The sequence below is a fragment of the Triturus cristatus genome, chromosome 12 (assembly GCF_964204655.1).
Source record: "Triturus cristatus chromosome 12, aTriCri1.1, whole genome shotgun sequence".
Lineage (NCBI taxonomy): Eukaryota > Metazoa > Chordata > Amphibia > Caudata > Salamandridae > Triturus > Triturus cristatus.
Genome location: NC_140595.1, coordinates 145375509 through 145402688, shown reverse-complemented (window position 1 = coordinate 145402688; position 27180 = coordinate 145375509).

Below are 27180 nucleotides of genomic sequence, written 5' to 3'. Positions count from 1 at the left end.
GAGCTGTCCAACTTAGAATTTGGGATTTCCCAATTTTTAGGTGCAATGTTAATGGCCCAGAAAGCATATCAAGTTTCCAAAGAGTGCACAGGAGTCAGGATGATGTTAGCATTCACTCAAATGTTTGCATTCTTTACTTTCTTTGTAATGTATATTTGCACATGCACATGAAAAATTGGACTGTTGATCAGTGCTAAAGTGTATATGCTCTCTGTGTAAATTGTCATTATGATTGGTTATCAATGATTAGCATATTTGAATTACTGGTAAGCCCTTAGTAAAGTGCACCGTGTGTGCCCATGGCCTGTAAATCAAATGCTACTAGTGGACCTGCAGCACTGATTGTGCCACCCACACCAGTAGCCTTTCAAATGTGTCTCAGACATGCCACTGCAGTGTCTACGTGTGCAGTTTTAAGCTGCCATATCGACCTGGCATGTCCACACACTTGCCGGGCCCTAACCTTCCTTTTTCTTGCTTGTACGTCACTCCTAAGTTAAGCCCAAGGTAGCTCCATGGGTTAGATGCAGTGTATGTAATGTAATACCTGTAAAAGGTTGGACATGTAGTGGTGTGTTTTACATGTCCTGCATTTCCTTTTTCACTATTGAAAGGCTGTCTTTCCCATAGGTGATCATTGGGGCTGCCTTGAAACATTTTACAGGTGTACCTCACGATTGGGAACAGCTAAAGATTTGGAGTTTAGGTTCCCTGAACTCAGAATTTAAATATACATCTTTAAGTGAAGATGGTTTTTAAATTGTGTGTTTGAAAATGCCACTTTTAGAAAGTTGGCATTTTCTTGCTTTTCCATTCTGTGTGCCTCTGCCTTCTTGTGGAATCAATGTCTGGTTTTAGAATGACAGGGGCTGTTGGTATATTCACCCCAAACACTCACACAAAGGGAGATGAGGTGTGCCCTGCATATGCTGATGATACGTCACCTTGGAATAGAGTGGTGGTAGGAGTTGTCACTACCAGCCTTGCACAATGCTGTCTCCATCCCCTGTAGTGTGGCAGGACCAGGGAGGACAGAACTGGTTTTACTGAGCACGACAACCTTTCTGAAAAGACTTCAAAGCGAAAGAAGGGTATAAGTATTAGACCTAAGATCTCAGTACTTTAGAACACTTCTGGAACTAAGGACTCTGCCAACTAGAAGAGCTGAAGAGCTGTCAGGAGGAGTACTGCTCCTTTGCAGTGCGTTGCTTTGCTGGGTTGCCTTGCAGTTGCTGTTTCTGTCTGTGGGTAGTGAAAGGACTGGATTTTGCTTTGTATCCTGCTTTTCTCAGTTTCTCCAAGGGCTTGTATGTGCTAGCCTGCTGTTAAGAAGTCTCAGGGGCACAAAAGACTTCTTACAACTCTGCTGGTGCTGTTGGACTCTGCCATCTCTGAGTCCTATGCTTGCCTGAGGTGCTTCCCTCCAATCAAAGGGCCTCAGGAGTGGATTCTGCAGATGATATCTGTAAGAACCAGTGCGACGCACTGCAAAGCCATGCAAAGCCTCTCGGAACTGATGCCAGATGACGCGAAGCCTCGCCAAGTCCTGCCAAACAGCTGGCAGCCTGTTGGAACCAACGCCGGATGACGCAAAGCCTCGCCGCATAGCTGCCTGCTTCTCAGAACCCACGCTGGACAATGCAAAGCCTTGCCTGCGACCCCCAGCACCGACGCTGGACGATGCGAAGCCTTGCAAAGTGACGCATCACCTCCGGTGCGCAACGCATCGCACCTTTGCACGATTTTCTTCATCAACGCTGGGCTTAAGTAAGGAACCAAAGCTGCGTGTCTGGAGAAACGACGCCTCACCTCCCCTCGCAGTAAGAAACTGATTCATCACCTTCCCTCGCAGTAAGAAACTGACTCATCACCTCCTATCTCAGTAAGGAAACAACGCATCACCTCCCCTCCCTTGCAGTAAAGAACCAATGCATCACCTCCTCTGGGAGCAAGGAACCAACGCATCACCTTCCCTGCGAGTAAGGAACCAACGCATCACTTTCCCTGGGAGTAAGGAACTGACGCATCGCTTTAGTTTTCAGGCGCCTCATCTCCCCTGCGCCTGTTTTCGTCTTTGATTCTGACGCATCCCAGGTACTTTTCACTAAAAAGTGACGCATCCATAGTTTCTTATGGATAGAATTGTTTTTGCCTTTTGTAAGTCATATTTTGATATCTGAATGTTGGATTTTTGTTGTTTGGGTCTGTTTGGTTTAGATAAAGATTCTTTATTTTTCTAAACTGGTGTGGTGTCAATTTGTGGTGTCTTCACTTTGTTACTTTGGGTTTTATACAGATGCTTTCCACATTACCTCTGTAGTTTAGCCTGACTGCTCTGTGCCAAGCTACCAGAAGGTGAGCACAGGCAAACATAGGTGTGTACTTTACTGGAAGGAAGGGTCCCTCCTTAGACAGGGTGTATACTACTGCCAACTAGTGGCCCCCATTTCTAACAGGGTACATGTGCATAGAGATTATCATGTACATCCTAAACTAGCCATGAACATTTTTCGAAAACTGCATTGCCCTGCTTATAGGGGGAACAACCCCCTACATCTGGCACATACATTTTGCACTTTGGGAAAACAAAAAATGGCCAAATCAAACAACAGGAAAGAAGAAATATAGAGCAAAATTAGAAAAATTGTAAATAGATATCTCAGCTCTTGTCTGCTCCTAGGATTCAATGGAGCTTAAGGGAAGAAATGAGTTCAACTCCATGTGCAACCAAGTACAGCACACTCTTGAATGACCAAGCCAAGTTAGGATGAAGGACCAAACCTCATTTGACCATAAAACCTTTCACATAGGGGAGGGGGCATGCACACCCCCTCCCTGAGCCTGTATAGGCCCTGGGGACCTCATCCCATGGGCTGAAATACACTTTTAGTGGGGGGAGTGTGGCCCCCTTCCCGCTTAAACCGGGGCCCCCATCCTCCGGGGCTGACATGTAAGTTTAGAGGCAGGCGCTTAGAGGAGAGGGGTGCACGCCCATCCCTCAAGCCTGAAATGGCCCCAGGGACCCCATCCCCCAGGGACAACTCACACGCTGTGTCCCAGGAAGTCCACCCCTGGGACGCAATAGTTTCCCTGACTGCAGGAGAGCATGCAGGGTAGTCATGTCTTCTCCCACCCGGCTGAAGTTTTTCAAATGCTCCTGCCGGGTGACTTTTGTTTCTCTCCCCACTTTTTCGTGGGCAGGGTAACTCAGATTGCACCCGCCAGGTGGGATCAAGCACAAACAGCTGCTTCTGCCAGGCAGGAGCAATGCCAGCTCACAGCACTCAGAATGAGTGCATGCGGGTAGCCAGTGGGGCCATCTGACCCTGGGTTCCCCCCTCCCACGACCTTCAACATACTGTTTAGTGTGAGTCAAGGGTGGGCACTGGGGCACCAACTGAGGAGCACCTAAGGCCCCGGGGATGGGGTCCCTGGGACCTCTAATGGCTTGGGGAGGTGGGTCACACATGCCCTCCCCTCATTAAGAAAGGAAGGCCCCAGGTGATAAGGCCCCAGGCCCATAGTGGCTATGGGAGTGGGGCTGAGTTCCCCCTCCACTTAATATAGAATGAAGGCCCAGGGGAATGGAGTTGCCTGGGCCAATAATGTCCTGAGGGGGGGGGGGGGGGGGGCGTGCGCTACTTCCCCTTAATAAAAAAAATGAAGGTCCCTGTGGGATGGGGCCCATAGTTGCTTGAGAAGGGCAACTGCCTGCCCCCTTCCCTTACTAAAAGATTAGGGCCCTGGAGAATGGGGTTCTAGGGTCCCCAGTGGCTTGGGGGGGGGGGGGTCATGCATCTGCATACCCCCCACTTAAAAGTATGTTTTGGCTCTGGCGATGGCAATGGCAATGTGCCACCCTACCCTAAAAAAAAGCCCCTGGGGGTGAGGTTCCTGGGGCCCCAAGAGTGCCAGGGAGGGGGTTGCATGCTCCCTCCCCTTACAAAAATATAGGACCTGGGAATGGGGAACCACAGTGCCCCCTCCCCCTTTATAAAAATGAAGACGTCAGGGGATGGGGTCTCCAGGGCTCATAGTGGTTCGGTGACGGGGTCTGCATACTACCTCCTCCTGAAAAAAAAGGAAGGCCGCAGGGGATCAGGTCCCGGGGGCCCATAGATGTTAGGGGAGGGGAGCTGAGTGGCCTCTCCCCTTAATTAAAGAAGAAGGCCCTGGGGGATGGGATCCCAGGGCCCACAGTGGCTCAGGGAGTGGGTCTGCGCAGCCTCCTCCCCTCTAAATATATGTTTTGGCTTCAAGGGATGGGGTCCCTGATCTGCCAAGTTCCAGAGAGAGGGGCCACATGCCCCCCCTCCCGTCATAAAACAAACTCCCTGGGGTATGGGGTCCCCAGGCCCATAACAGTTTTCCCCTCCTCTTAAAAAAAAGAAAGGCCGTGGGGGGTGGTGCCTGCTGAGCAGTAAAGGATGGGGAGGGGGACTGCATGGCCCCCTCAATTAAAAAAAATACAGAGCCGGAATGGGGCCTCGGGCCTGTAATAATTCAGGGAGGGGGGCCTCGTGCTCCTCCCCTTAATTAAAAAAAGGCCCCAGAAATGGGGTCACCAGGGCCTGCAAAGGTTTGAGGAAGGGGAGGGGCACTTGCCCCCTTCCCTTATTAAAAAAAATGGAGCCTGGTGATGTGGTCCCCCAGACCTGCAAAGGCTCGGGGAGGGATGGCCGCACCCCCCCCCCTTTTTTTTTTACACAAATTGGCCCAAGAGGATGAGCATGCCAGAGGTCATGTGTGGTGTGGAGTTGGCTGCTCGCAATAGGTTGGGTGCAGGCCCTGGCCAGAGACCAGACCCTGTGTCCAACCCCATGTCATGCACGGCCGAAGTCCGTTCATCGCATGGAGTTGCTTGCTTTCTAGGAGTTGGCCCCAGGGCAGTTTAAACCATTATGTTGTCTGAACATAAAGCAAACCCCCTGCCGTGTCTAAGTGCAGTTGATGTCCACAGTGCAAACAGATAAGAATTACCGTCGCCAAAATGACAAATTGATGTAGTTAGTAGCGCTATAGAAGCCATAGATTTTTCCTATTTTCAAATATATGAACCACGAAAGAAATAGCCATAAATCTTTATTAGGACAGGTCAAAAGGTTTGTGCACCCACCTAGTAAAGTATGACCCACAGGTTCGATTCTCAAAAGTAAATTAGTCTTTTTATTTTTTTTTTACTGTTTCATTTTTCTTTTTTTTTTTTACTGATGGAGAAAATGCAAATGATTGGTTTGGGTAATAGTATCATCTGGGGGTATCAACAGATGAACACCCAAGGTTTTAAGTGGAATGTATGAAACACATTGTTATCACTTCAGAAATAACCGTCCTTGTACCCTGCTCTCTCTAGCTGCCATGTCTGGGTTGGCATTGAGTAAAGGCTTCTAAAGGAGGGGGAGGGGGTTGGAGAATTACGCTTATGGCTCCCATCTTGCCACGTGCTCTCATTGCCTGGGTAAATGTTTGTATTCAATATATGGATGGGATTAGAGATTAGCCAAATATGGCGGTAAGCAGTACAGATACATACAACGCAATGAGAATGGCACAGTTGTTATTGTAAGACAAACACTCTTGTCCGGATAAGTTCCCCGTGTCCCTTCTTCTTCATCCCCTCCAGATCCCACACAAATCTGATCATCCCCTTGTTTAGGGTCTGAGGAGATTTGCCTCCTCCCTCCCTCTGTCACCGGGGATTGGCGGTCAAGGGCTTGTTTGTTTAAAACTCTTTAATGCTATCAATGTAAGCCGATTATATGACATTGGAGCTGCCTGGTTCCACCAGAAATGGGAAATGGGAAATAGGGAGGTGGGAGGGGCCTGGAGATTGCCCATTTTATCAGAAAAAGATGGCGGCTGTAAATGTGAGCAGCAGGCCCAATGGGATGGACTCTGCCAAGCAAAGGAGGAAAGCGATGAAACGAAATTAAAGAGGAAGAGGTTAGCAGGAAGAGACAAATCATTAATAGGAGAAAGATACAAAAAAGAAAGAGAATGTTGTTATTTAAGACACCTCAAGATATTTTTCTGCCATTAGCAAGCCTTCTTTCTTTGCACTGCCCTTTGGTTGTGGAATCTAGGTAGCCATATCTGTGATCAATGGGTTCTTGAGTGTTGCCTTCAGCAGAAGTGTCATAGGTGTCTGCTTGCAGGTGTCCTGTGCCTCAGGGCTGCCTTGAAGAAGGTTGGAGAACTATGCAGTTTTATGTGAAGGCACACACACACCTTAGTTCGTGATTCCGGGTGTGCTGTCAAAGCAGCTTGTCTAGGTAGCCGAGGCCCGTATATGCTGCTTTTTGGATCCAACATAAGAGGTTGGACACTATTCTCTGTTTCACTGGGAGCCAGCAGCGAGACCATGAGGTTAGTTTGGTACAGTAGACATAGGTGGCTGGTGCCCCTCAGACGTCCTGATTGGTTCAGCGCAAGCGAGCAAAGCAATCGATCTGCACCTTTTGTGGATTATGTCTAAATGTGTGGGGTTTGCTTTATTCCATTCTATGCATCAAAATGTCGCCAAATGCAGAATTTTACAGCCCAAGTTTCACATCTGATAAAAAAAGTCGAAGGCTCCAAATGGCACCTGCCGAAATCTAACAACGCTTTCATGGTGTATGCCAAGCAAGCCGCACCCTGCCCTGCGATGCTGGGGGAACACCCACCCCAAGAACATATTGATGGCAAAGTGGGCAATTTTTCAGAAAAATATCCCTAAAAGTGTCTAAAAACAATGGCTGCTTTTTTCATAGTCTCTTTCTTCACTTTCATCTTTTTTTCTTTTCCTTTTCCATTCTGGCCTTCCACGTTTCACTCAGAAAATAAGGCATTACATGCATAATTGTATTTACTTCACTGAAATCTGCGCATCAGATTTTTTTCTGACAGGGGTAATTGACACTCCCTTCCTCTTTATCTCTCTTACTTCCTCATATCTCCGGTACTGCGGAATTCTGAATTTACCCCCCAATCATAAAGGTATCAGTAATAGTAGAGGTACGAAGTACAGGCAGGGTAGAGATAAACGGGTATAGACAGGCGTTGAGGTAAAAAGCTACTGGTAGGACTAGAGAAACTGGAGACTAGGCAGGGATACAGAAAGGTAGAGGTACTAGGGCATAGTTACAGGTACAGGTTTTAGAGTGTAGCCTTACTAGTGTAAAAATAGGGTGTCAGCAAAGTAGTGATAAATCACCAGTAAGGATAAATGTATAATTGCGTATTGCTAGCGGTACAGATAGAAAGGTATAGGTAAAGTTACTAAAGTACAGTCGCAGCTGGCATGACTCGCGGGTGGGGGGGTTGTGCAAGGGTGGTAATTTTAAATAAAAAACATACCTTCGCCAGCCCAGTCCGGTATTGCGTCACGTCTTCTCTGTTCCGAGTCCTCGCTCCTCTCCCCTAAGCCACGTACAATGCTACAATGGCAGCGTTGTGATTGGCTGGGACACCGTCCACACAGGGAGGCCATTTACTCCATGTAGGCTGCATGCAGCCTACATGGAGATAAAGGAGAGTACGTTTGACTGGTTTGGTCGGCTCTGGGGCCGATCAAACAGTCAGCGCCCACAACAGTGGACAAACCATCCTCCCCTGCCCTGGAGCAGGACCGCCCCCGCCCGCCCCCAACCAAACGCTTCTGCTTTCTCACAGTGCAAGAAGCAGAAACATAAAATGGTATTTATAATACCATTTTATGTTTCTGCCTCTCGCACTGTGAGAAAGCAGTGGGGCGACGCTCCTCCGCCCACATGGAGGAGCCGTCACTGCTACAGTATAGGTAGGACTAGAGGCGTTAGAGCATAGGTATGGGTAGAGGTCTATAGCATTAACAGTGGTAGACTAGATCTACACTGGAATAGGTTGGGGTGTATGAAATAGGTCAAAGTATCCCATCCACAGGATTGTAATCAGGCCCTCACTCCGCATCCGTTCTCCTGAGACATTCTGACTAATCAGATAGCACTGGACTTGTAATTACAGCAACTGAGAACCAGACACTGCATCCAATTTTACACATCTGGACACCTTTATATAGCAGGCACAGGTAAATCCATGAAAAAATTGCCCAGAAAGTACGTGCAGAAGCTTAGACGTTTATGGGCTGATGCGAAGACCAGAAACTGGTGATTTCACTTGAATCAGGAGTACAAGTTGTGCATGCAAAGCTGCACTTTTTTATTCCAGAGTTTTATATTGCGCGAACTTGACTTGAAGGTATCAGCGCAATACAAGAGGACCAGTTGTGTTACACAAGGACGCGTTCATTTTTGTTAGGCACAGGGAGATTAAGTGATTTGCCCAGAATCACAGGATGTTGAGCGTCATTGCCCAGACATGAACCCGGTTCCCCAGATTTAAAGTCGACTGCCCTAGCCGTTAGACCATATCCTCTCCAACATTGGGATGTTTTTTCCATTCCCATTGCACCAAAAAACCTACCCTTTAGGCAGGACTTGTGTTGTTAACTTAGTAAGGGGAAAATGCTCGAAAAAAGCAGAAACTTCCTGATAATCAGTGTGCAATACAGGATTCCACAAGTTATTCCTCATTCCGAGGGGAAAAGTTCAAAATTATGGGTAATACTGCACACTGTAATCAGAACTCCCTGCATTATTAGTAATACTGTGTGGTGATACCACATAATTTACCTGGGAACTCTGAACAAGCTCCTAAATATCTTCCCACTGAAATACAGTACCTCATTAATATTAATGTTTACAATAGGTCAACACTGATGGTTTGTGACATCATAACCAGGACAAAACTGGAACCAGGCAAGATTATTTGGCCCCTGCCTCTCGCCTTATTTAAAATGAGGCTTCACCCGCGTCTATTGCCTGGTAGCCACATAATTGGACTCAGAGGCACACACTGTGGCCTGACTGATTAGGTGGCCCAGAAAATGCTGGACATTATCCCGCCCTCTCCCTCCTCTCTTTTGCCAGTCAGGCCAAGCAGCCTACTTCTCTGCTGTCAATCATGCAATTGGAATGGGATGAAGTCTGGAAGATTGACTGTAAATATGTTCATTTATACTCAGCACCCAACAAATGCCTTCAGACTGGCATTCATAAGGGGGTCCTAGAGAGGGTGAGGTGAGGATAGACTATCAGTACGTCCAGGAAGGAAAGCAGCATTCCATCTAATCACCCCCACCCCTGCCTCCTGCCTTGCTAAAAGGACTCACAGACAAGGGGAAAAAGGCGAGAAATTCCATAGTGGGTAATTTGCAATAAAAAAAGATGTGTAATGATTTCATGTGTATCAAGCACTGGCAACACCAATAGGCTGCTTGTTTTTGCCCTTTTGGCTTTGCCAATGCAGGTTGTTGATGCTGTGCTGCACTGCATCAGCAAAAAAGAAAAAAAAATAGACAATGGTGCCATTCTGCAGGCTCACGCATGCGTCACCATGCATATGTGCGCCTCAAAATAATGCTGGGACAATACTTTTTTAAAATTTTATTTACTGGCACATGATAGCGGACTCCAATTGGCAATTGCAATTTTTAAAAAACATATTTGTTAGTGCGAAAGTGTAAAATAAATATAAAAAAGGATTGTTGGGGTGGGGGAGGCCAACAGCGGAATGGGTGGAGGCAGCAGTGGAAAAGCAGCATGCGAGGAAGAGGGTGCCTGCTTTACGGACACATGTAAAGAGGAAGCAGCAAGGCAAAATGAAGATATTTCTCCTTGTGACACCAGCCACATATAGGCGCACCATTTTCGCACAAACCCAGGTTTATTTCCTTCAGTGAATCTGGGATTGTGTCAGAATCCATGGGTGGATGCATAGGAACGCCTATGCTACACTCATAGAACGCCCACCCCGCCGATGCAAAGTAATACAAGGCAGCGCTAAGCATTGTGTTGTGGTACTTTTTTTTTTTTTACTAAACCATGCAAAGCTGCTTTCGTGGCTTTGTAAATCCCAGTGTACATTTTGCATCTGGATTGCATTAAAAAAGTGACACAACCCTGACACAAAATGTTCATAAATCTGTGTGTGGGCCATGGGCAGAACCTTACAAGAGAGAGAGAGCAGCATGTGAAGTAGACAGCAAAATGGGAGAGAAGTGCACAAGAGAGAGAGAAACATGGAGCACGGGGTTCAAGGAGTTTGGAGGCAGAAGCACACCACAGAGAGCAGCACATAAGGAGAAAGCAACATGGGTGGTGGGGGGGGGGGCTGGATTTGGCAAGTGAGAAGCACAAGTGGTAGAGAACTGGAAAACACATGCACACTCATTGAGAGTTCCTTCCCTCTGTTAATCACCACATCTTTCACTGGATCTCAGCATGGCAATCTGAATTGCAGTTATCCTTCTAAATATCCGCATCTTTCTATCTTTCACTGAACCACATCTTCTCCAGCTGAATCTCAACATATTTCACGGAACTGCACATTTCTCTCTGATCTCAGTATCTTTCATTGAACCCAGGGCCTTCAATGGGGTGAAACACCTAGGGAGTCTCTAAAGGGGCTTGGCCTACATAATTAAGGGTGTGGCCTAAACATGTAAACTAAAAAACAGTGCTTGCCATAATGTGTTTCCCAAGTGGTATGTTATTGCTTCGTTGTGCTTCCTGGTATTGAATCCAGGTATAGAACACAAATTATAATTACCTAAAACACGCCAGGACTATTGGCTTTGTCAATTATTGCTAGCTGTATAAGACAAATGAGTAACAACAACGATTTTGTTGTAACTTTATATTGAATTTTTTTTTATTCTATAACTCTGAGGCTACACATTAAACATTACTGACCTCTGTGGAAGTGGCATTGGTCTCAATCACGCTTGTTCTTTCCTACACACCACATTCCTCTGCAGTCTGTGTTAGGCACTTGTGTCCTTTTTTCCTTCACATATTTATGAAATCCTCCATCTGCATATCTCACACCTCAGCTCTTTCCTCCTCACCTTCTTTTCACTCTTCCATGTATGTACTTCCTCACATCTCCTTCACTTCACCACCTCCCAAAGACTCAATGCACCCACTCACCTGTAAGCACTGCATTTTCTTTTACTTTTGCCTTGTCAATATTTTGACCACTGTTTATCTCCATCATACACATTACCATACAATGACAACACCTTTTAGATCTAGTGACAGCTATTGTGAGCTACTTTGAGTTCAGCCTCAACTTCAGAGTATCCCACTAAAACACATGGATGCGACTCGGCTCAAGCTATGCACAATACAAGGGTAATATGGCTCACAAAAAACTACAGAAACACAATATCCATGAAATAACAAACACTCTTAGGGAATGGAAGATTAAGTAAAACATGTGCAATATGAACATGAACTAACTTGAAGACTTGGATTACCGTAACGTGTTTTACATTCAGTGTTCACAAATTGATCAGTGTTTTTGTCTGTAAAATCGACATGATTATGGCGCCCACCAAGGACCTGTTTCAAAGATTGCTTTTTATTAGTAAGGAGTCTGAGATCTGAAGGGATCCGGACCACTTAAAGCCCTGACTGAACCTAAGCATATGAATCTAAATTGTGTGATCTCTTTCCGAATCTCATCCTTTAGTTTCTATGATCTCACCTCTTTTCCTGACCCTCGGCATATCCACCTGAATATCAGCATCTCTCGCTGAACCTCAACATCTCTAACTTTCTGAAACCTCAATTTTCTTTGTAAATAAATATCATTGTCTCCGCAAATCACGGCACCCACCCTGTCTGAAGCTAAATATCTTTCACCAAGCTGCAATGTTTTTCTATAGTTCTCATTTATCTCCCTGTGAATTTCAGGACCCCATCTCCTTGAATCTTTCACTGAACCTTAGCATCTCTCAGGAATCTTACCACCTTTTGCTGAACATCAGCATATACAACTGAATCTCAGCATCTTTTTATGGACCTCAGCATAACCATATCAGTCTCCTCATTTTTCTGCAAGTCCAGTTTTTTTCCATTCTGAAACATTACATCTTTCACTGAACCTCGGCACATCCATGTGAATCTCAGCATCTCTTTTCGAATTTCCGCTTTTATGAACCTCAGCATCTTTCACTGAACTGCACATCTCTCTCTGAAGCTCAGTATCTTTCTTGCATATGCATGAATGTCAGGATCTCTCTTTGAATCTCATACTGTGATCTCTATGAATCTCAACACCTTTCTCCGAGCCTCAGCATATCCATCTGAATGTCGCATCTCAGTCTTTCCGAATGTCAATTTATCTTTTTATCTGTTAATCTCAGCACTGCCATCCGAGTATCTTTTGCTAAACCACAACATCTTCCTGTCTGAATACCTGTATCTCCCTGTCAATCTAAGGACCCCCCCACCTTTGAATCTTTCACTGAATCTCAGCCTCTCTCGACGAGTCTCACCACCTTCCTCTGAACCTCAACCTATCCATCCAAATCTCAGCATCTGCCTTTAGATCTCACAATCTTTCACTGAACCACATCTTCTTCTGATTCTCACCATCTTTCATTGAACTGCCCATCTCAGTGAATCTCAGTGTCTTTCACTGAACCACATCTTCTTCTGATTCACACCATCTTTCATTGAACTGCCCATCTCAGTGAATCTCAGTGTCTTTCACTGAATGAACCTCATCTTCTTCTGATTCTCACCATCTTTCATTTAACTGCCCATCTCAATGAATCTCAGTGTCTTTCACTGAATGAACCTCATCTTCTTCTGGATCTCACCATCTTTCATTGAACTGTCCATCTCAATGAATCTCAGTGTCTTTCACTGAATGAACCTCATCTTCTTCTGATTCTCACCATCTTTCATTTAACTGCCCATCTCAATGAATCTCAGTGTCTTTCACTGAATGAACCTCATCTTCTTCTGATTCTCACCATCTTTCATTGAACTGCCCATCTCAATGAATCTCAGTGTCTTTCACTGAATGAACCTCATCTCTTTCTGATTCTCACCATCTTTCATTGAACTGCCCATCTCAATGAAACTCAGTGTCTTTCACTGAATGAACCTCATCTTCTTCTGATTCTCACCATCTTTCATTGAACTGCCCATCTCAATGAATCTCAGTGTCTTTCACTGAATGAACCTCATCTTCTTCTGATTCTCATCATCTTTCATTGAATTGCCCATCTCAATGAAACTCAGTGTCTTTCACTGAATGAACCTCATCTTCTTCTGATTCTCAACATCTTTCATTGAACTGCCCATCTCAATGAATCTCAGTGTCTTTCACTGAATGAACCTCATCTTCTTCTGATTCTCACCATCTTTCATTGAACTGCCCATCTCAATGAATCGCAGTGTCTTTCACTGAATGAACCTCATCTTCTTCTGATTCTCATCATCTTTCATTGAACTGCCCATCTCAATGAAACTCAGTGTCTTTCACTGAATGAACCTCATCTTCTTCTGATTCTCAACATCTTTCATTGAACTGCCCATCTCAATGAATCTCAGTGTCTTTCACTGAATGAACCTCATCTTCTTCTGATTCTCATCATCTTTCATTGAACTGCCCATCTCAATGAAACTCAGTGTCTTTCACTGAATGAACCTCATCTTCTTCTGATTCTCACCATCTTTCATTGAACTGCCCATCTCAATGAATCTCAGTGTCTTTCAGTGAATGAACCTCATCTTCTTCTGATTCTCACCATCTTTCATTGAACTGCCCATCTCAATGAATCTCAGTGTCTTTCACTGAATTAACCTCATCTTCTTCTGATTCTCAACATCTTTCATTGAACTGCCCATCTCAATGAATCTCAGTGTCTTTCACTGAATGAACCTCATCTTCTTCTGATTCTCATCATCTTTCATTGAACTGCCCATCTCAATGAATCTCAGTGTCTTTCACTGAATGAACCTCATCTTCTTCTGATTCTCACCATCTTTCATTGAACTGCCCATCTCAATGAATCTCAGTGTCTTTCACTGAATGAACCTCATGTTCTTCTGATTCTCACCATCTTTCATTGAACTGCCCATCTCAATGAAACTCAGTGTCTTTCACTGAATTAACCTCATCTTCTTCTGATTCTCACCATCTTTCATTGAACTGCCCATCTCAATGAATCTCAGTGTCTTTCACTGAATGAACCTCATCTTCTTCTGATTCTCACCATCTTTCATTGAACTGCCCATCTCAATGAATCTCAGTGTCTTTCACTGAATGAACCTCATCTTCTTCTGATTCTCACCATCTTTCATTGAACTGCCCATCTCAATGAATCTCAGTGTCTTTCACTGAATGAACCTCATCTTTTTCTGGTTCTCACCATCTTTCATTGAACTGCCCATCTCAATGAATCTCAGTACCTTTCACTGACCCGCAATGTGTGCTTTTGAATCTCAGCATCTCATTCATTATTGCCATATTTTTCACTGATCCCCAACATCTCTCTCTGAATATCAGCATTTTTCTTCCTTTGATCCTCAGTATCTCCCTAAAATCTCAGCTTCCATCTTTCTCTAAACCTTCGCCTCTCTCTCTGAACCTCAGCTTCTTCCGATGAACCTCGCGATGTTCACCAGAAACTCAGCATCTCTTGTCGAATCAAGGCTTCTCCCTCTGAATCTCAGCATATTTCACTGAACTGCGCAGCTGTCTATGAATCTCAGTAGCGCTCCTTGAACCACAGCAGTTTTCACCGAATGTCAGAAAATGAACCTAAAAGTCAGTATATCCATATGAATTTCTGCATCTTTCTGAACCTTAGTAGCTCACACTCTGAATCTAAACATGTTTTTCTAAACCTCAGCACACCCGTTTGAACATCAATTTCTTCTTTTAAATTACAGCATCTCCCTCTCTGAATCTTAATATCCTCCTGTGAAACTAAACATCTCTCTGGATCTCAGAGTCACTCAGAATGTGAGCGCCTCTCATGCTAAATCCTAGTCACCCCCCCCCCCCCCGTATTTCTCTCTCTCTCTGTCTCTCTCGTCACACTCTGCAGCAGACTCCTTTAGTCTTTAGTTTCCTTGTTTTGCGCCTCCAGGGAAAGTGGTATTTAAAAGGCTTTTGTAATAACGTCAAGCAGAAATCCTAAACGAGGAGTGGTGCAAAAAATAGCAGTGTCAAGGTCACCCAGGAAAAGTCAAAGGCCTGGAACATCCCCAGGAGCGTCGAGCAGCTCTCACCGGCCTGCAGCCCTCAGGCTTGAAGGCGATCTTGGGCCAGATGGGCAAATTCGCCATCTTGCAGTGCACAATGAGGAAATGTGTATAAGTCACAGCAGGAGAAAAAGCAAAGCAGCAACTGCAGAAGGAAAGTGGAAAGGTTCACAATATCCCGATGTCTGGCAGCAGAAAGTCAAGCATTTTCAATACTAGGATTGTAATGATTTGCAAATAGCTTCTGTGGGAGCATATATTGACTATTTGGTGATGAGGAGAAGTACCCATCAGTTCCCAGTAGTGATTGCAGCGCCTTGCTTCCACGGTGTCTGAAATTTGATCAGGGTCAATTTTTTGTGTTGTACCAGATTTATCAATCGGAAATAGCCCAGGCTCGTAGCAAGGGTTCGCAGAAATGCTGCCTCATCAATATGCTAACATGGGGCAGGATTCCTTCTATGAACTTTGTGGTGAGCGGTAAATGCCTAGATGTGGAACTCTGCTCTTGAAACGTGCTGTGGATGCAGGCCCTGTCCCCTGAGTCCTCACATGTGGGCGCATGTAGGGCTGGATACAGTAAGGTAATTAGGCACACTCCGATGTTGAGTATGGGACTGACCTCGAGCGGTCGACATCCCCTTCATTTATAACTTGAGGGCACACACGCCATCAGGTTGCACGAGATCAAAGTTTTATCGCGCTGAACCTGGGGGCCCATCTAATGTCAGTTCATAGCAGCCTGCTCCATACCACTCCACGGGACACTCATAGTCCCAAAGGCATCGGCTGGGAATAGGGTTTGGGTGCAGGTCATAACTCTGACTCGCCGCTCCTCAGGCACTTTCTCAGGCGCCTGGTTGCTCCCAGTGCCTGGTAGTCCAGGCAGTGGGCAGCTAGTTGACCAGGGCTGCCGTGGTAATTGACAGGGCGCCTGGTGATGGTTGAGACAGCAAAGCAGTTTATAGCTCCCCAGCTCTGCCACACCTCAGTCACTCCAGTCATGCTGACTGTAATTGCGCTGGCTCCTGTCCCCAGCATCCCTCCTTCCATTCACCTTCCATTCACCTACCTGAACCATGACACATTTTAGGCTACAGTTTCAAAACCTCTTCGGGCTGACATCGCCGTACCTTTCACTTCTGTAACTGTCCACTTCCTCTTGTCATATGGGGTGTGGAATTTCCACACAGGGTGGTGGCCCTGAATGAGGACTTGTTCTCCGGGCATGAGGTTGTGGGTCCACGCCTGACTATACCAAAGGTCATGGTCGTTATTCTTCTTCCATTGATCTTGGGTGCTGTCAGCGTTGAACATCTAGTGTGCTTGTCGATATGGTGTCACGTCCAGGCCTTTCAAGCATCATGGTCCCTGGTGAGCATTGGGTAGTGCAATGTGGAGTGCTCCAGTATGCACGCAAGAACCGATGTAGGCTGATCTCTAAATAAGAGCCTTCATCAACAGCAATGCACATGGCTTTGCTCTGGGGGTGCTCGAAACGTTCCACATTTTCATTGGCTTCTGGCTACTGGGGCATGATCTTGCAGTGATATATTTCTAGATGTTACAGAAAGTCTCTGAATTCTGCCCCCTGAAATGGTGGTCCATTGTCAGTACATATTTACTTAGGGGAAAGAAAAAAAAGACAAAGACCTTCTCTGTTGAATGCCAGAGAGCCTGATATCTCTGTTGACCTTCACCATGGACAAGCACCCATCTGGAAGGCTTCCAAAGTGCAGGCTGACCTTGTGTCTTGGTGCACCGTAGCAATCCTCCGTGAGCCCTGGGGTAGATGCGCAGGCACCACTGGTCAGTTGACACCCTGGGCATTTCTTCACTATGGCATCAACAGTGGCATCAAGGGCTGCAAACCACGCTTCTTCTCACTGGTGTGCCTTGATACCCTTCATTTTCCAATTCTACAACTTTCCGGCATAGATCTGCTGGTATGACAATTTAGTGACCTTGCAGGAGTACTCCATCTGGGATCACTCTCAGCTCGTCCCTCACCCTGCACAGCTGGGACAGTCAGCCCTTGTCTGCGGGTACCCACTGGTTGGTGCACTGTAGAATTGTTTTCCATTTTACACCTTGGAGTGTGGTGATAGTCTTTTGCAGCCCATCATCGTCCTGTGTGGCTTTGCTGATTTATCAGACGGTGAAGGCCACTGGCAAGCGTTTAGCCCTACCATGCGTACGTAGTCCTCCAATCCTGAGTCTAACTGTGTCAGATTGCCCACCGTTCAGGCCATTACAGAAATTATACTCAATTTTTCACATTCTGGCGATAGGTGACGGTGAACCAGTACTGCTGTAAGTGCACCACCCACCTATCAATGTAAGGGGGTGGGTGTGACACAGTGCCCCCGAACACGGTGATGAGAGCTTTGTGGTCTGTGATCAGCTTAAGCTCCCTGCCGCAATAGCATAAGTTGAAGTGTTGACACCCCCATTTGAAGGCCAGGGCTTCCCGTTCAATCTGGTCATAGCAGGCCTCTATTGCTGTGATTGCTCTACCTGTGAATGCGATGGGTACCCACAATCCTGGCTCTTTCTCCTATGTAAGTATTGCCCCATGGCCAACAGGGCTTGCATTGACGATTAGCTCAGTGACCAGGTTGTGATTAAAATAGGACACTGTGGCATTGGTAAGGCCTGTTTGATGTTCTCAAATGCTGCTACTTCCTTGGGGCCCCAAGTCCACTTGGATGTTGTTTTCATCAAGTTTTTGAGTGGTTCTGATAGCGTTACAAGGTTGAGCAGGAACCGCACGCAAAAGGTGGCCATGGCTAAGAAGCTGAGCACCTCGTTGAGTTGTGAGGGCCTGCTGAATGGCTCTAACTTTCTCGGGTCCTTTGTGAAGACATAGCCGAAAAAATTGATCTGTGATTGAAAGAAGTAGCATTTATCCTGGTGCAAGGTGACGCCGCTGTCGCTGAGTCAGTATAAGGTGGCTCACAGACGATGGTATTGATCCTCAAGGGTGGGTGTGTAGATAAGGATATCATCACTAATATTATCATCTCCTGTAGATTTCAGAGGACAAAGAGATCCCGTACCGTCGCAAGTCCAGGTGTGTCAAAAATGCTGTAACATGCTGACTTTCTAGGTCTAGCAGCAGCTAATGGTAGCCGGCATTTAAGATCTGCAATTATGTCATCCATGTTGGAGGTGATGTGCCTCTCTCTACTGGTGATTGTTTGGGAGTCACATATCAATATATAACCTGATCGCCCCTGGCTGTTTGGTTTCTCTGCAATTACCATTGGGGAAACCCACAGGGAAGGGCCAGAGACTTTCTCGATGACATCGAAGCGTTCAGGTTCTTTCAGCTCTTGCTCCACTGGTGGGCTAAGGTGAAATTGTATTCTCTGGGGCCAGAGTGGTATTTGCTTGACAAATGTATCTATGTGTAGCTTAACTGGATCCCCTTCAAGCAGTCCAGTCCTTGGAACAACTGGGTAGTGTTCTAAGATGCGATCCACCTGCAGGGCATGGACAGTTTGTGCAAAGACAACTAGCTCAGGGTCCTCTGTGTGTGACTTCCAGGAGGGTCTTGGTGCCTTCCTTGGTTACATGGAACTTGGCTGGTGATTCTTTGTTGCCATGCTGGTCTATTACATTGGCTGCCTATGCCAGCGGAAGAGGCCTTCAGCTTTCGTATGTGTACATCTTGGTTTGGGTTGGAGACAGCATGGGTCGAGGTTTCAGGTGGTTGTACTGCTTCACGCTCATTACGTTGATGGATGCTCAGTGCTCTGACTGTTGTGTCTGTCACTACAACTTCATTTAGAAGTTGGGGACATCTGCTATCATTCGCTGGTGTGGTATATGATGTTAGGAATGTGCATCTTCTTCATCAGTGGCTTCACCTTCATGGTTGTCATATTTCCAGGCAGCGTGAATCTTCGAGCTGTGCCTTTTTCATCGAGTGTGAGATTATGGAATGCTGCGAACAGCACAATTCTTATCTTTACCCTCTGTCTGTGCTGGGACAGACATAGGCGAAATTGGTTATCTTCCCGCAGCTGGAGCACACCTTCCCTTGTACGGGCACTTCTCTGGAGAGAGGCCTTCCATTCCACAATTTCTGCATCGGATGTTGGAGCCGTGCTCCATTGTACTCGGTTGTTTCTGGGGGGTGGTTGGCTTCTTAAGGCATCGACAGATTCAGTCTTGATGGGCGGCACCCTGCCTGTTTGAGGTGTGACTGTGTTTTCTGCAAGTGCCACTTTCATCTCTGTGACACAAGTAGGATTAGGCTGTGCCTGAGAATAGAATGAGGCTTCTCAGAGTCACTGACCCTGTATGAGTTGATCTTGGACGTCTTTGGCCTGGTCATTGTTGTTGCACGAGCTCACCATTTTGCACACGCATGCATAGAAGGTATCGATTGACTCCCCTTCTCTCTGTTGGGCTTGCCTGAGCTTAAAATTTACATGTCTGGATATTATTGGGGGTCAAAGTGTGCATTTAGTGCGCTAATGGTGGCTTTGTAGTCATTATCCACTCTAGTATCAGGGAGGCTCTTGAATAGCTTATAGATCTCCTCCCAATGAAGTAAAGAAGTAGGGATCTTTTGATTGTTCCTTCTGTCTCCTGGGTGGCTCTAAATGTATTGTTTAGCTCTTCTACCAAGGTCTTCCACCTGGTGTGGAGGTTGCCTCATCAATCCCTCACTGAACGGCTGGAGAGTGAGCAGGGAGTTGTGAACACTTGTTGCCCCTGCAGGATGGGCGGCCAGAGCAGAGGCATTTGCTACACTGATCGTGTTATTGGCATCATTGGCCATCTCCTGCGCATTGGCCTAATGGCAGCATGATTGTGTATGTGCTGCGCCTTGCAGCAGCATGTGCTACGTGATGCTGGGGTTGTTGTACCTGGATTGTGGCTGGCGTGCAGGGCTTGAGCAGTGTTAAGCAACGCGCTGGATAGGTGGAAGGGAGTGCAGCGGATAGACCTCTAGGCATTGTTATGTTTCCTTCAGGGCACTGACTTCTCTTTCAACAGGATCTACTACCTACGGGCAGCAGGGCACCTTGATTCACAGCTGCAGCACTATCCAGGCCAGGGCAGGGTGTGGTGGTAGGAGGTCACTCCTGGGTAGTGCAGGCCCACAACGGCTGCTGCTACTCACAGCCTCCGTGCTGTGGCAGGGGGCTGCCAGCCATTCGGCATGGTGGTCCTAGCAGCCGGAGGCAGCATAGGGAAGGCAGTGGTGCCGCACAGCTCTGTCTGGCCGCATTGTCCTCAGGTAGTACACAAGGGTACGGTCGATTGTCAGTGGACCCAACCAGCGCTGGAGGTAGCAGCGGTGAGTGCACAAGCACAAGCAGGGGAATGTAGGTAGGCACGTCGGGAATCCTTTCCTCCTTGTCAGCAATGTTTAAATGGCTGGCCCCTCACATGGATTTATGGAGGCCTGGCAGGGTCTCAGTAAGGCAGATATGGACACAATGGTGCTCTGAATTGGATGACCCGAGGGCTCAACATCCCCTTTATTTGTACCTGGCGGCATGGCCCGGCTACTAGATTGCGTGAGGTCAAATTGTTACTGTGTTGAGTCAGGTGGCTCACTACACCCTAAAAGGACAGGGGTTTTAATGATGATAAAAGGATATCACTTTGTAAAAGGGACATTGCGGGAAGCACGCAGAGATCCAAAGCCCCCTATCTGCTAACTCAGATGCCCACAGCTGACATTTCAATAGCAGAAACTGTGCCACACAGACAGCCATCATCTTTCAGACTTTGCACCAGTACCTCTGTACCTGCCACACCGATAATAAATATGTGAACTAGAAGACAGAATACCTATTGACACAATGAGTTAGGAGAACATGTTGAGGCCTGGACAAGAGGTGGGAAAGTGCTCTACAAATGCACCAATTCAATACACTACATACACCAATAGCAATACACCAGCTTCCAAGCGCTAGCTTGAATCTTATCAATTAACAGCATTGAATGGGTATTTTAGCTGCTTTATAAGATTCATCCCTATCCATTGAGAGTGCACAGCATGCTTGCCTAGTAGATCAGGACCCATATGGCCCTAAAAGCGGAAGTTTTGGAAACACATTCAGTGCTTACTTCAACAGCACTGTGGAGGGCTTTTAAGGAACACTTTGGGCCTTTGTAGTATATTTTTTCTTGAACACGTTAAGCACTGTTAAGCAGTGACAAGTCTTAGCACTTGCGTTAATTTAAGTTCCTGAATTATTCTCCTGCTGCAGTACCTACTTAGCAATGCATTTTAGGTCTGTATTGACAACATTACAGTCAAACAGAGGTTTTGCTTACAAAATAGAGTGGGCTGCTATTCATTTTAATTGACGGCTTCTCCGACCAATCTCTTTTGGCCATTGACTTGAGACTTTGTGAATCACATCTTAGCTCACCTCAGAGGAGTATTTCTTTATCACTAGATGCTAGTGGCTCTTGGGCTTCATCTTTCCTCTTCTTATGTTGTGCTTGCAAGAAACACCAGGACGGGCTACTTTACACCCGTAGCGGTCCGTGGAGGGAGTTCCGTGGGGCGGTGAGGCGGTGCGGGGGAGGGGCAGGGTGGGGAAATGTAAACACCGGAATATGGATGAACGGAGGTAAGTACACATTTAAATAAATAAAACAAATTCCTTTGCGCGCGCTGCATCGCAAAATACGAGGCAGCACGTGCAACGAAATTCGTTTTATTTATTTAAATGTGTACTTACCTCTGTTCATCCATATTCCGGTGTTTACATTTCCCCACCCTGCCCCTCCCCCGCCCCACCTCACCGCCCCACGGAACTCCCTCCACAGACCGCTACTGCTTTACACATATATTAATCTTTCACCGCTCCTGCTGTCTCCCTTCCACTCCTTTCTCCTTCCTGTGTGTCTCACTCTTCACTTCTCTCACCCCCCACTAGCTCTTGTTCCTCCCTCCTGCTCCTCCCCAACCCCTGTTTTTCCTGTCTTCCCTAACCTGCTTCCCCGTATGCTACTGGATAAAACTACTCACCAATCGCTTGTTTCCCCACCCGCCATTCCCTTCCCGTGGCTTCTCATTAGTGCTGGCTGGACCAGGCATATTATTTATTTATTTTAATTTCCTAGTAATGAAGGCAGCTCTATAACTCTGGACCTGTTACTTTTTAGGTCTCACCTGACCCAGCGCATGCGCTGGTCTGGCGAGACTTTTTGTGAGGGCTCCAAAAAGTGCTACCATGGCCAGCCTAGAGCTACAGTGCATGTGCGCGGGCGCGCGCTTAGGAGCAGAGGGACCATATGGCAAACCTCGTCATGCTCATTAAGCGCCCGCGATCACTTTCACTTTCGCCCGCGATCACTTTTGCGGCGCCCCTTTGATGTTCTAGTTCAAAGAACATCAAAGAACATGTTGTTGTGTTAATGCTTGCTGCGCCCTTTTGACTTACAATGTGCTTTCTCTTTCCACAAACGCGATGTTTGTATTCCTTTATTTTGAGATGCTTTTAGTATTACTGTTTTGTGACTTAAAGAACATTAAGGAAATGTTACTGTGAGATGCTTTTAGTATTACTGTTTTGTGACTTAAAGAACATTAAGGAAATGTTACTGTGAAACTGGACAACGTTCACAGTGTTTATTTCTGATCGCAGCGTCTGTTTCATGTCCGTTGCACCATTCAGGGAGTCCTTTCGCTGGTGCTTTCATGAGGACATGATGAGGAAGCTGGAAACCTTTGGCACATTCTCTTTAAAAGCACAGCATGTTGGCGACTGGTTAATCGATTAGATCTCAAAGCGCTATGGTGGGTGCAGCAGTCACAACTCATGAAATATGGGGTGCAACTCACAAGGAGGGGGCAGGTTTGAGTGCACATTGGCTGCAATGCAATCGAACTCTTAAGATGATGGGCTGTGTGTATCCATTATCAGCACTCAGTCTTCGCTAAGTGATCTTGTTTTGTTGTTGTGTTAATGCTTTGCAGCGCCCGTTTGACTTACAACGTGCTTTCTCTATATTTTGAGATGCTTTTAGCATTACTGTCACACACACAATCACAACCACACACACAACCACACACACAACCACAACCACACGCACAACCACACACACAACCACACACACACACACAACCACACACACAACCACACACACAAAACCACACATACAACCACACACACACACAACCACACACACACAACCACAAACACACAACCACACACACAACAACACACACACACACAACCACACCCACAACCACACACAAAACAACCACACAACCACACACACACAACCACACACACACAACCACACACAACCCCGCACACAACCCCACACACAACCGCACACACAACCACACACACAACCCCACACACACAACCACACACACAACCACAACCATACACACAACTACACGCACAACCACTCCCACAACCACACGCACAACCACACACACACACACAACCACACCCACACACACACACAACTACACCCAACCACACAACCACACACAACCACACACACACACAACCACACAAACAACCACACACACACAACCACACCCACAACCACACACACACACAACCACAACCACACCCAACCACACACACACAACCACCCACACACAACCACACACACACAACTACAACCACACACACAACCACACACACAACCACAACCACACACACAACCACACACACACACAACCACAACCACACACACACACAAGCACACACACAAGCACACACAACCACACATACAGCCACACACACACATAACAACACACACATATACCCACACACACACAACCACACACACACAACCACACACACACAACCACACACACAACCACACACACAACCACACCCACAACCGCACCCACAGCCACAACCACACACACAACCACACACACACAACCACACACACACAACCACACACACACACACAACCACACACACACAACCACACACACACAACCACACACACAACCACACACACAACCACACCAAGCATTGGCATAGCCAATAGGTCTCGCCTTTGGGACCTTATAAGTGACCTTATAAGTGTTTAGCAATGCAACCGTTGATGTAGTTGCACCAAGGATATTGTGCTGCATAACTAAATACTTAGAAGGTCCCAAAAGCGAGACCTATTGGCTATGCCAATGCTTGTTTTTTGTTGTTGCAGATTTTAGGGCGAGCCTGTAGCAGCGCGCATGCGCTGCCCTGGCGAGACTTTTAGTAAGGGGCTTTCAAAAGCACACCACACGCTCGGGCGTGTGTATTGCTTGCTGTTACCCGCACGGGCGCCATATGTTTTGAATTATCGTGCCCAGACACAGGCGCGATAATTCAAAACACATGGCTCGCTGTGGCGCGCGCGCACCACTCGCGTGCTTTTTTTTTTGCCTTTTCTCTGCCGGGCCAGGTTAGCACACATGCCACACTTCATGTTTACATTACGGGGCTTAGCACATTCCTGTGCTCAGCCCTTGAGTTGGTAGCGGCGGGCTGGAGGACAGGCTGGGGCAGGCACTTCACAGCGAGCCCGGCTTTTCAAGTGCCACCTCCTGTTTGCTCTCGCTCTCTCCCGACTTATGGGTTTCAGGGAGAAACAATGGTGCGCGCTCCCACTCCATCACTCGCGCTTGATTGCTGTTTATTTTTTAACAGTGGAGACAAGTCAGAACATCGCGTGAAGCACTGGAGAAATGCAGCCAAGTTCAGCGCCCTGACTCCGTGGGATGTCTCTATCCCTTCCCTTGCTCCCTGCGCATTTCTGGGCTGCTGCTTTTTTCCCAGGGCTGGACCGGCCACGTGAGACACGGGGAGCCCCCCCCATTAGGCTGAGAAGCGGGGGCTGCTCTTAGAATTGACTCGATAGAGGAATCAACAGCTCTCTCCAGCCTGGCAAAACAGCACATACGGAAAACACAACACTTTTATGTAGCCACGCGGTACACAATGTGCATGGCCGGGTTGGCCATTTAACTCACCGGACCTTTCCCCAGGGGACAATGTGCACGGCTGGATTGGCAAATTAACTCACGGGGTATTTCCCATGGGGAGCTGAAGCCACTGGAGGTCAGATTTTGAAGGTCCACAGTGGACGCTAGACCTTAACAAGCATTTGCAATGCAATGGGTCTCGCATTTACGCGAGTTTGAGCTATTGACATTGCAAATACCAATGCCTTTTATTTTTGTTTTTAAAACATAAATAAAAGGCATTGTCATTTACAATGCCAATAGCTTAAACTCGCGTAAATGCGAGACCTATTGCATTGCAAATGCTTGTTTATGTAGCACGAACCCGACCCGAAGGTATTGGATCGCTTTGCATGAGCACCAGTTACATTGCACAAGGACACATTCACTTTTGGTAGGCACGGAAAGATTAAGTGATTTGTAGATAATCATAGGGTGTTGAGCTGCTGCCAATACTCGAACCTGGTTCCCCAGCTCCAGAGTCGGCAGCTCTGCCCGTTACACCTACAGTTCTGTTTTTTGTTTATATATCAGATGAAGTTCGGATGGCTAGCTTGTCTTTATTATAGTCCTTTCACACGTTTTATGTCATAGAAACTAAAAAAGGACTATATTGAAGAATTCTTTGCCACCTGACCTTGATCTAACATTCGGAAAAAAACAGGACTGAAATTAGGTCAAGGGAACCTTCAATACAGAGAGCTTTCTGTTTCTTTGGCTTTAATGTACTTACCCTGCTTTTGTTACCACCTTAAAAACAGACTGGTTGACATTGCCAATAATTGTTTGTAAATTGCACCTCTATAGCTCAAGAGTTTTCAAATAAGCTGCGTCTTTGAGACAGCAGATAAATACAGAAGGATTGCACTGGAAATGTTAATATAGATGATTAAAATGAAGTTGAATAAATGAGGATAAAGTAATTATCTGCTCTAAAAATATACACTATCTTACATGACTAATTCTTTTTTAAAAGGTCTTCACTGCCACAGAGACAGGTAGGTCAACCTCAACCCTGTAACTGAAACCCAGACACCGACAAGGCAAGAGCCCATCAGTGCTTTTCTGGTGAAGACCTTAACCCTGATGACATCCCATTAATTATTATCAATGAAGTTCCATAATAACTGCACGATTAATATAACAAAACAAAACAGATAAATGTATTTTTTAGATATCATCTTTATGATTTTTTTAGATATCTTTATTAAACTAACAGCATGAAATACAACGGGAACATTTATCTGAATCGTAGTACGTGCGCGTACCAAGTGAGTCTGACATCTTGTAGGTGTGATATGGGTAGTTTGCCCTCTCTCCTGAGAAAAACTTGAAATCAGTGGGCTCTAATAGTGCATTTTAAAGCACCATTTTCTCATAAATGTATTAAAAACCGATTGGCTCTGAAAAGACAGTCATTGAATATTCAAATCCTTTATTGGTGTTTCAAACCAATGAAACTTTACAATCATCATAAGTTCACCCCATTTTGTTTTTAAAATGTCTTATGGGTGCTCCCATATGTAAACAAAATGCCTCCATTGCTAGGGTCCAGCATTTTGTCATACATGCCCCATTTGCCCACATATTGCATACCTATGCCAGTGCCAGACTTTTGCCATTGTTACCGTCCATGTACTAAGGGTGACCCTTCTAATAGAAGTATAAGGGACAGCAATTTGCAACGGTTGTCATCCTTTATTCCAAGAATTTCCTCCAATGTACCAGGGTCAGCATGTTGTCACAGGTGCCACCTATGGCAAGAATTTCCTCCAGCACACCACTGCCAGCAATTTTACACAGGGACCCCTAGCCAAGATTTACCTCTACTGTATGTTGCCATAGGAGCAAAGAAGCATGCCAGTTCTAAAAGCAGACTTGCAAGCATAACAACACATTCTCACTCTTAAACACTTAAACTCGCTTACTCACATTCATTCTCATTTACTCGCACTCACTCTCACTCAGTCGTTCGCATTCACCTGCAGTCATTCATTTTCAATCAGTCTCTTGCACTCACTTAGGTGCACTCTCTCACTTACTCTTAATTTGACTTTCTCACTCACTTTCACTCATACACACACACAATCCTACAACAAACATACATGCTCACACATACACAAAGTCATTCTCACG